Source organism: Scaptodrosophila lebanonensis, unplaced genomic scaffold (genome assembly GCF_003285725.1).
Source record: "Scaptodrosophila lebanonensis strain 11010-0011.00,11010-0021.00 unplaced genomic scaffold, SlebRS2 tig00000320-arrow-arrow-pilon, whole genome shotgun sequence".
Classification (NCBI taxonomy): domain Eukaryota; kingdom Metazoa; phylum Arthropoda; class Insecta; order Diptera; family Drosophilidae; genus Scaptodrosophila; species Scaptodrosophila lebanonensis.
This window is the reverse complement of record NW_022060646.1, coordinates 25,001-35,000: the sequence shown is the minus strand read 5'-3', so window position 1 is coordinate 35,000 and position 10,000 is coordinate 25,001. Positions and strand designations below refer to the sequence as shown.

Genomic DNA, 10,000 nt, shown 5'->3' with positions numbered 1-10,000 from the left:
TCGATGAAGAACGCAGCAAACTGTGCGTCATCGTGTGAACTGCAGGACACATGAACATCGACATTTTGAACGCATATCGCAGTCCATGCTGTTATGTACTTTAATTAATTTTGAAGTGCTGCTTGGACTACATATGGTTGAGGGTTGTAAGACTATGCTAATTAAGTTGCTTAATAAATATTTTGTTTAATATACAAAATATTTAAAGCATATGGTATATTATTGGATATATATATTCATATATTCATAATATTAAGAGCATATAATACAACAATATATATATGAAATGAAACACACACATCATCTCATAAATATACAAACATAATATTCCTATATAAAATTGTATATGAGAGTGATGAAAAGAAGAAAATTTATACTTTCTTTTTTTTCACACAATTCATTTAATACTGAGGAATGTCTAGCATAAAATACATTTTATCTAGAATTGCCTCTTATTAATGTTGTGCGAATATAAATATAAAAAGAATATAAAAAGTATAAAAATGATTGGGACTATGAACTTTTTCTTCTTTTAATTGAATTTTAATGGGTAGTTGTGTTCTCATTTCACATAAAATATATATATATATGTATTAAATTATTAGAAATATTTTTTTCTAATAAATGAAAATATATTTATACAACCTCAACTCATATGGGACTACCCCCTGAATTTAAGCATATTAATTAGGGGAGGAAAAGAAACTAACAAGGATTTTCTTAGTAGCGGCGAGCGAAAAGAAAACAGTTCAGCACTAAGTCACTTTGTCTATATGGCAAATGTGAGATGCAGTGTATGGAACATCTATATTCTAGTATGAGAAATTAACGATTTAAGTCCTTCTTAAATGAGGCCATTTACCCATAGAGGGTGCCAGGCCCGTATAACGTTAATGATTACTAGATGATGATTTCCAAAGAGTCGTGTTGCTTGATAGTGCAGCACTAAGTGGGTGGTAAACTCCATCTAAAACTAAATATAACCATGAGACCGATAGTAAACAAGTACCGTGAGGGAAAGTTGAAAAGAACTCTGAATAGAGAGTTAAATAGTACGTGAAACTGCTTAGAGGTTAAGCCCGATGAACCTGAATATCCATTATGGGAAATTCATCATTATAATTATAATATTTAATAAATATTATTAATAATAGTGTGCATTTTTCCCATATAAGGACATTGTAATCTATTAGCATATACAAAAATTTATCATAAAATATGGCTTATAGTTTATTCAAATTATTATGGCTTGCCCATTGATAACATAGAATAAATGTCATTAAATTTGATAAAGTGCTGATAGATTGATATGAAATACAGTGTGTTAATTTTTCGAAATTATATAATGATATTTATATCTATGATATTTATATTTATTATAGGCACTTGTATGATTAACAATGCGAAAGATTCAGGATACCTTCGGGACCCGTCTTGAAACACGGACCAAGGAGTCTAACATATATGCAAGTCATTGGGATTTATTTTATAAACCTAATGGCGTAATTAACTTGACTACCAATACAAATGGGATTAGTTTTTAAATTATTTTATATAGTTTATTAATTCAATCCCGGGGCGCTCTATATAGTTATGTATAATAATATTTATATTATTTATACCTCTAACTGGAACGTACCTTGAGCATATATGCTGTGACCCGAAAGATGGTGAACTATACTTGATCAGGTTGAAGTCAGGGGAAACCCTGATGGAAGACCGAAACAGTTCTGACGTGCAAATCGATTGTCAGAATTGAGTATAGGGGCGAAAGACCAATCGAACCATCTAGTAGCTGGTTCCTTCCGAAGTTTCCCTCAGGATAGCTGGTGCATTTATATATTGCATAAAATAATCTTATCTGGTAAAGCGAATGATTAGAGGCCTTAGGGTCGAAACGATCTTAACCTATTCTCAAACTTTAAATGGGTAAGAACCTTAACTTTCTTGAAATGAAGTTTAAGGTTATGATATAATGTGCCCAGTGGGCCACTTTTGGTAAGCAGAACTGGCGCTGTGGGATGAACCAAACGTAATGTTACGGTGCCCAAATTAACAACTCATGCAGATACCATGAAAGGCGTTGGTTGCTTAAAACAGCAGGACGGTGGACATGGAAGTCGTAATCCGCTAAGGAGTGTGTAACAACTCACCTGCCGAAGCAACTAGCCCTTAAAATGGATGGCGCTTAAGTTGTATACCTATACATTACCGCTAAAGTAAATGATTCATATTTATATAAAAATATAAATTTTGAAACTTTAGTGAGTAGGAAGGTACAATGGTGTGCGTAGAAGTGTTTGGCGTAAGCCTGCATGGAGCCGCCATTGGTACAGATCTTGGTGGTAGTAGCAAATAATCGAATGAGACCTTGGAGGACTGAAGTGGAGAAGGGTTTCGTGTGAACAGTGGTTGATCACGAGTTAGTCGGTCCTAAGTTCAAGGCGAAAGCCGAAAATTTTCAAGTAAAAATATATATATATATACACAACATACATATTATTATTGATACACTTGAATAATTTTGAACGAAAGGGAATACGGTTCCAATTCCGTAACCTGTTGAGTATCCGTTTGTTATTAAATATGGGCCTTGTGCTCATCCTGGCAACAGGAACGACCATAAAGAAGCCGTCGAGAGATATCGGAAGAGTTTTCTTTTCTGTTTTATAGCCGTACTACCATGGAAGTCTTTCGCAGAGAGATATGGTAGATGGGCTAGAAGAGCATGACATATACTGTTGTGTCGATATTTTCTCCTCGGACCTTGAAAATTTATGGTGGGGACACGCAAACTTCTCAACAGGCCGTACCAATATCCGCAGCTGGTCTCCAAGGTGAAGAGTCTCTAGTCGATGGAATAATGTAGGTAAGGGAAGTCGGCAAATTAGATCCGTAACTTCGGGATAAGGATTGGCTCTGAAGATTGAGATAATCGGGCTTGATTGGGAAACAATAACATGGTTTATGTTCTCGTTCTGGGTAAATAGAATTTCGATTATTTTTAATGATCGTCATTTGTTCCCCGGATTGTTAGTTACGTAGCCAATTGTGGAACTTTCTTGCTAAAATTTTTAAGAATACTAATCTGGAGGGGTTAAACCTTTCAGTTTTAGCTCTTTTAAATTATAACGATTATCAATTAACAATCAATTCAGAACTGGCACGGACTTGGGGAATCCGACTGTCTAATTAAAACAAAGCATTGTGATGGCCCTAGCGGGTGTTGACACAATGTGATTTCTGCCCAGTGCTCTGAATGTCAACGTGAAGAAATTCAAGTAAGCGCGGGTCAACGGCGGGAGTAACTATGACTCTCTTAAGGTAGCCAAATGCCTCGTCATCTAATTAGTGACGCGCATGAATGGATTAACGAGATTCCTACTGTCCCTATCTACTATCTAGCGAAACCACAGCCAAGGGAACGGGCTTGGAATAATTAGCGGGGAAAGAAGACCCTTTTGAGCTTGACTCTAATCTGGCAGTGTAAGGAGACATAAGAGGTGTAGAATAAGTGGGAGATATTAGATTTCGGTTTAGTATCGCCAATGAAATACCACTACTCTTATTGTTTCCTTACTTACTTGATTAAATGGAACGTGTATCATTTCCTAGCCATTATACGGATATATTTTTATATATCTTATGGTATTGGGTTTTGATGCAAGCTTCTTGATCAAAGTATCATGAGTTTGTTATATAATTGCAAACAAATTCTAATAATGAGAGGATGCGCATTTATGTGTATTTTCAATTTATGAATTTGGTATAACTCCAATTACTCCGGTATGATCCAATTCAAGGACATTGCCAGGTAGGGAGTTTGACTGGGGCGGTACATCTCTCAAATAATAACGGAGGTGTCCCAAGGCCAGCTCAGTGCGGACAGAAACCACACATAGAGCAAAAGGGCAAAAGCTGACTTGATCTCGGTGTCCAGTACACACAGGGACAGCAAAAGCTCGGCCTATCGATCCTTTTGGTTTAAAGAGTTTTTAACAAGAGGTGTCAGAAAAGTTACCATAGGGATAACTGGCTTGTGGCGGCCAAGCGTTCATAGCGACGTCGCTTTTTGATCCTTCGATGTCGGCTCTTCCTATCATTGTGAAGCAAAATTCACCAAGCGTTGGATTGTTCACCCATGCAAGGGAACGTGAGCTGGGTTTAGACCGTCGTGAGACAGGTTAGTTTTACCCTACTAATGACAAAAACGTTGTTGCGACAGCATTCCTGCGTAGTACGAGAGGAACCGCAGGTACGGACCTATGGCACAATACTTGTTCGAGCGAACAGTGGTATGACGCTACGTCCGTTGGATTATGCCTGAACGCCTCTAAGGTCGTATCCGTGCTGGACTGCAATGATAAAAATGGGGCAATTTGCATTGTATGGCTTCTAAATCATTAAAAGTTTATATGCATTTATAAACGACAATGAATATGTGATGCCAATGTTATGAGTAACATAGTTAACTTTGGAGGATCTTCGATCACCTGGTGCCAATGCTAGTTACTTATTAAAACATTATTTAATACAATGACAAAGCCTAGAATCAATTGTAAACGACTTTTGTAACGGGCAAGGTGTTGTAAGTGGTTGAGCAGCTGCCATACTGCGATCCACTGAAGCTTATCCTTTGCTTGATGATTCGACGATATATATAATATGTTTATATATAAAAATATACGACTTCGCAATGGTTTTGTACATTGTGCATGTAGTATATATAATAATATATAATATATATATATATAGAGTCAATCGAGAATCATCAATAATGGTAGCCGGTGTTTCACTCACTGTTGGTGGTGGTGTGTGTATTCATTAAGGCCTGCCATTATTATTAATTATTATTATTTTTTTTTTATATATATTTAACCTATATATATTATAACCACCCACCTATATACTACAAAATATTATACATAATGGTGTCCCTATGTATAAAATTAATATATACTTGTCTCTTTGAGCATGCGAAAAGTCTTAAGTATATAATAACTCTATGTATATCACTTTGGAATGTGTACATAGAGTATCAGAAATGTTATAAACAAGAACGCGCATGCCAATTACTATATTCTAGTATAGTATTGGCTCGTGTAAATATATAATATATACAAGTCAATATATACTTGCCCCTTGGAGCATATGCGAAAAGTCTTAAGTATATATGTATCACTATGAAATGTGTACATAAGTATATCAGAAATGTTACAAACAAGCACACCCGCACGCCAATTTTACTATATTATAGTATTGGCATGTGTAAATATATACTTGCCCTTGACTTGAGCATATGCGAAAAGTCTTAAGTATATAATAACTCTATGTATCACTATGGAATGTGTACATAGTATATCAGAAATGTTACAAACAAGCACACCCGCACGCCAATTTTACTATATTATAGTATTGGCATGTGTAAATATATACTTGCCCTTGACTTGAGCTTATGCGAAAAGTCTTAAATATATAATAACTCTATGTATCACTATGGAATGTGTACATAGTATATCAGAAATGTTACAAACAAGCACACCCGCACGCCAATTTTACTATATTATAGTATTGGCATGCATAAATATATACTTGCCCTTGACTTGAGCATATGCGAAAAGTCTTAAGTATATAATAACTCTATGTATCACTATGAAATGTGTACATAGTAGTATATCAGAAATGTTACAAACAAGCACACCCGCACGCCAATTTTACTATATTATAGTATTGGCATGTGTAAATATATACTTGCCCTTGACTTGAGCATATGCGAAAAGTCTTAAGTATATAATAACTCTATGTATCACTATGGAATGTGTACATAGTATATCAGAAATGTTACAAACAAGCACACCCGCACGCCAATTTTACTATATTATAGTATTGGCATGCGTAAATATATACTTGCCCTTGACTTGAGCATATGCGAAAAGTCTTAAGTATATAATAACTCTATGTATCACTTTGGAATGTGTACATAGTATATCAGAAATGTTACAAACAAGCACACCCGCACGCCAATTTTACTATATTATAGTATTGGCATGTGTAAATATATATAAATGTACATACAAAGTATGCATTTATTAAGGAATACAAATGTTTCTTAAATGTATCACATGGTATTATAATAAATATAGTGTGTTTATTCATTATAAACACACTATATATGAAGTAACCCATGTGTTAAAATAAATATAGTGTGTTTATTAATAATAAACACACTATATATGAAGTAACCCATGCATTAAAATACAGTGTGTTTATTCCAAATAAACACACTATAAACGTATTTAACCTATAGAGGTAAATGTCATTTTAGTCATATATTTTATATAAAATGCTACCGCATAAAGAAATAGTGGCACAAAACACCTATAGAGTCAGTGGTGTTCTCGCACCATGAAGAAAAATTTTCCTTCATAATATATACAAGTGTTTGTTCAAGCAACAGACACCATGTATATATAGGTGTTTTGTGCCACTACTTCTTTATGCTGTAGCATTTTATATGAAATGTATTACTAAAATAACATGCATTTGTATAGTTAAAATAAATATAGTGTGTTTATTCAAAATAAACACACTACATATGAAGTAGCTCATGCATTAAAATAAATATAGTGTGTTTATTCATAATAAACACACTATATATGAAATAACCTATGCATTAAAATATAGTGTGTTTATTCATTATAAACACACTATATATGAAGATACCCATGTGTTAAAATAAATATAGTGTGTTTATTCCAAATAAACACACTATAAATGTATTTATGTTTGGTTTGGAGGTGCATAAATACATGTTGAATTTAGTGGTACATTTTGAAAAAATGCTACCGCAGATAGAAGTAGTGGCACAAAACATACTTGTGGAGTGTGCTTCTGCACGAAGAAGTAAAATTACTTTTTCATATAAATTAATGTAGTGGCGGCATTAATAGTGCAGATGCATTTAGTATAGAATATATATGGGTTTTACTATAGTCTGGTTGAATTTAAAGTAAGCCTATATATAAAAATGGTGTCCCAAGGTATTAAAATAAATATAGTGTGTTTATTCATAATAAACACACTATAAATGTATTTATGTTTGGAGGTGCATAAAATACATATAATATATATGGGTTTTACTAAAGTCTGGTGGAATTTAAAGTAAGCCCATATATACAAATGGTGTCCCAAGGTATTAAAATAAATATAGTGTGTTTATTCGTAATAAACACACTATAAATGTATTTATGTTTGGTTATGGAGGTGCATAAATACATGTTGAATTTAGTGGTACATTTTGAAAAAATGCTACTGCAGATAGAAGTAGTGGCACAAAACATACTTGTGGAGTGTGCTTCTGCACGAAGAAGTAAAATTACTTTTTCATATAAATTAATGTAGTGGCGGCATTAATAGTGCAGATGCATTTAGTATAGAATATATATGGGTTTTACTATAGTCTGGTTGAATTTAAAGTAAGCCCATATATAAAAATGGTGTCCCAAGGTATTAAAATAAATATAGTGTGTTTATTCATAATAAACACACTATAAATGTATTTATGTTTGGAGGTGCATAAAATACATATAATATATATGGGTTTTACTAAAGTCTGGTGGAATTTAAAGTAAGCCCATATATACAAATGGTGTCCCAAGGTATTAAAATAAATATAGTGTGTTTATTCGTAATAAACACACTATAAATGTATTTATGTTTGGTTATGGAGGTGCATAAATACATGTTGAATTTAGTGGTACATTTTGAAAAAATGCTACTGCAGATAGAAGTAGTGGCACAAAACATACTTGTGGAGTGTGCTTCTGCACGAAGAAGTAAAATTACTTTTTCATATAAATTAATGTAGTGGCGGCATTAATAGTGCAGATGCATTTAGTATAGAATATATATGGGTTTTACTATAGTCTGGTTGAATTTAAAGTAAGCCCATATATAAAAATGGTGTCCCAAGGTATTAAAATAAATATAGTGTGTTTATTCATAATAAACACACTATAAATGTATTTATGTTTGGAGGTGCATAAAATACATATAATATATATGGGTTTTACTAAAGTCTGGTGGAATTTAAAGTAAGCCCATATATACAAATGGTGTCCCAAGGTATTAAAATAAATATAGTGTGTTTATTCGTAATAAACACACTATAAATGTATTTATGTTTGGTTATGGAGGTGCATAAATACATGTTGAATTTAGTGGTACATTTTGAAAAAATGCTACTGCAGATAGAAGTAGTGGCACAAAACTACTTCATGGAGTTAGCATCAGCACGAAGTAAAATTACTTCATATAATATTTAATGAACTGGGGCATCATTAAAATAATAGTGCTTATAGAGATGCGGTTGACGAATTATAATATGGCAGCAACATATAAATAAATAGACACATCAGTATAATAATATATAGTGGAGAAGCTTGATTCTATTATAGTAAATATTTTTTTATTATAATAGAAGGCTTGATAATTTAGTGGTATATTTTGAAAAAAAGTTGTCACATAAAGAAGTAGTGGCACAAAACTACTTCATGGAGTTAGCATCAGCACGAAGTAAAATTACTTCATATAATATTTAATGAACTGGGGCATCATTAAAATAATAGTGCTTATAGAGATGCGGTTGACGAATTATAATATGGCAGCAACACATAAATAAATAGACACATCAGTATAATAATATATAGTGGAGAAGCTTGATTCTATTATAGTAAATATTTTTTTTATTATAATAGAAGGCTTGATAATTTAGTGGTATATTTTGAAAAAAAGGTGTCACATAAAGAAATAGTGGCACAAAACTACTTCATATGGCAAAGAGAAATCAATGATTTCAAATAAATCCTGTATATTCGTAGCGTAATATACATAAAGATAGTTGTAATATTTTACTTCTATCGTTAATTTTTACTATGTATATGGTTCTTTCGTATCGACAGTTTGTTCCTTTTTATGGTTCATTACGACTGGTCGTTAGAATCCCTCTATACAGAAAAAGATATTTGGGAGTAGGAAAAACCAAACAAGTCCGACCTGGTTGCCCCTATATCGTTAATTAGTCTGGTGTGATACATTAAGAACTATGTTCTTAATGAGTTTTTGATATACTATAGGTGTATAAAAATTATACACAATTAATATAGTGTACAAAGACAGAAACACAGTACACATGTATTTATACATGTGTAAAATTTTATATATAGTTATTGGGGAGGCTATTATATAAAATGAAAAATTAATAGTTATAACTTGTTATGACTTATTAATAAAAAAAAAGTATTTGCGCTATATAAAATAGCGTTAAATAACAAAATGAACAAACAAACAAAAAGACACATTATTTGTGTATATATTTTTAATATGTACGCAAAAAATAGTGTGTTATATGTGTTGTATGTATATTTCTCCTACCCTAGCTCATCGCGAGTGAAGATGGGTAGAGTTATATATAATAACACACACACATAATATATGAAATTATAAATTTCATATTCAAAATGAATTAATTTATTTAATTCATACTAAATAAATGTTACAAGCACACAAATATTTTCAGAAAGTGAAAATATAAAAATATTTTTGAACGAAATGTTACATATTATTATAGATTAGTCTATAAAAATAAATGTTCATTATATATCCTACATTAATAATATTAATGCTTTATAAAAATATGTTACTACACACATAAAATACATGTTACCAAACATCAAAGGCATATTATTAAAAATGAATAATATATATATATATCCAAGAAAAATAATAATGCTTATGAATTTACTTAAAATGGGGATAACCAACACATACAAGTAAAACATATAAAATATATGTTACTTGAAATAAAAAGCATAAAAATATTATGCTTAAATATATATAAAATAACACAAATATATAAGCGAAGTGTTATTAAAAAAGCGTTGGTAATAAAAAGCATATTATAATAAAATGGAATAATATATAAACATTCAAACAAAAATAA

General features: G+C 31.9%; 2 non-coding genes across 2 annotated transcripts in view; both read left to right on the top strand.

The window, feature by feature from the left end:
- LOC115630108 overlaps nucleotides 1–147 on the top strand; it is a 179-nt gene extending 32 nt beyond the window's left edge. Inside the window, exon 1 of the ribosomal RNA XR_003996010.1 lies at nucleotides 1–147. This exon is cut by the window's left edge and continues 32 nt beyond it. This is a non-coding gene — a ribosomal RNA (5.8S ribosomal RNA).
- A 494-nt stretch (nucleotides 148–641) lies between these two features.
- On the top strand, nucleotides 642–4,652 carry LOC115630102. Its single transcript, XR_003996006.1, has one exon. It is a non-coding gene; the product is annotated as a large subunit ribosomal RNA (ribosomal RNA).
- Nucleotides 4,653–10,000: the final 5,348 nt, after the last annotated feature.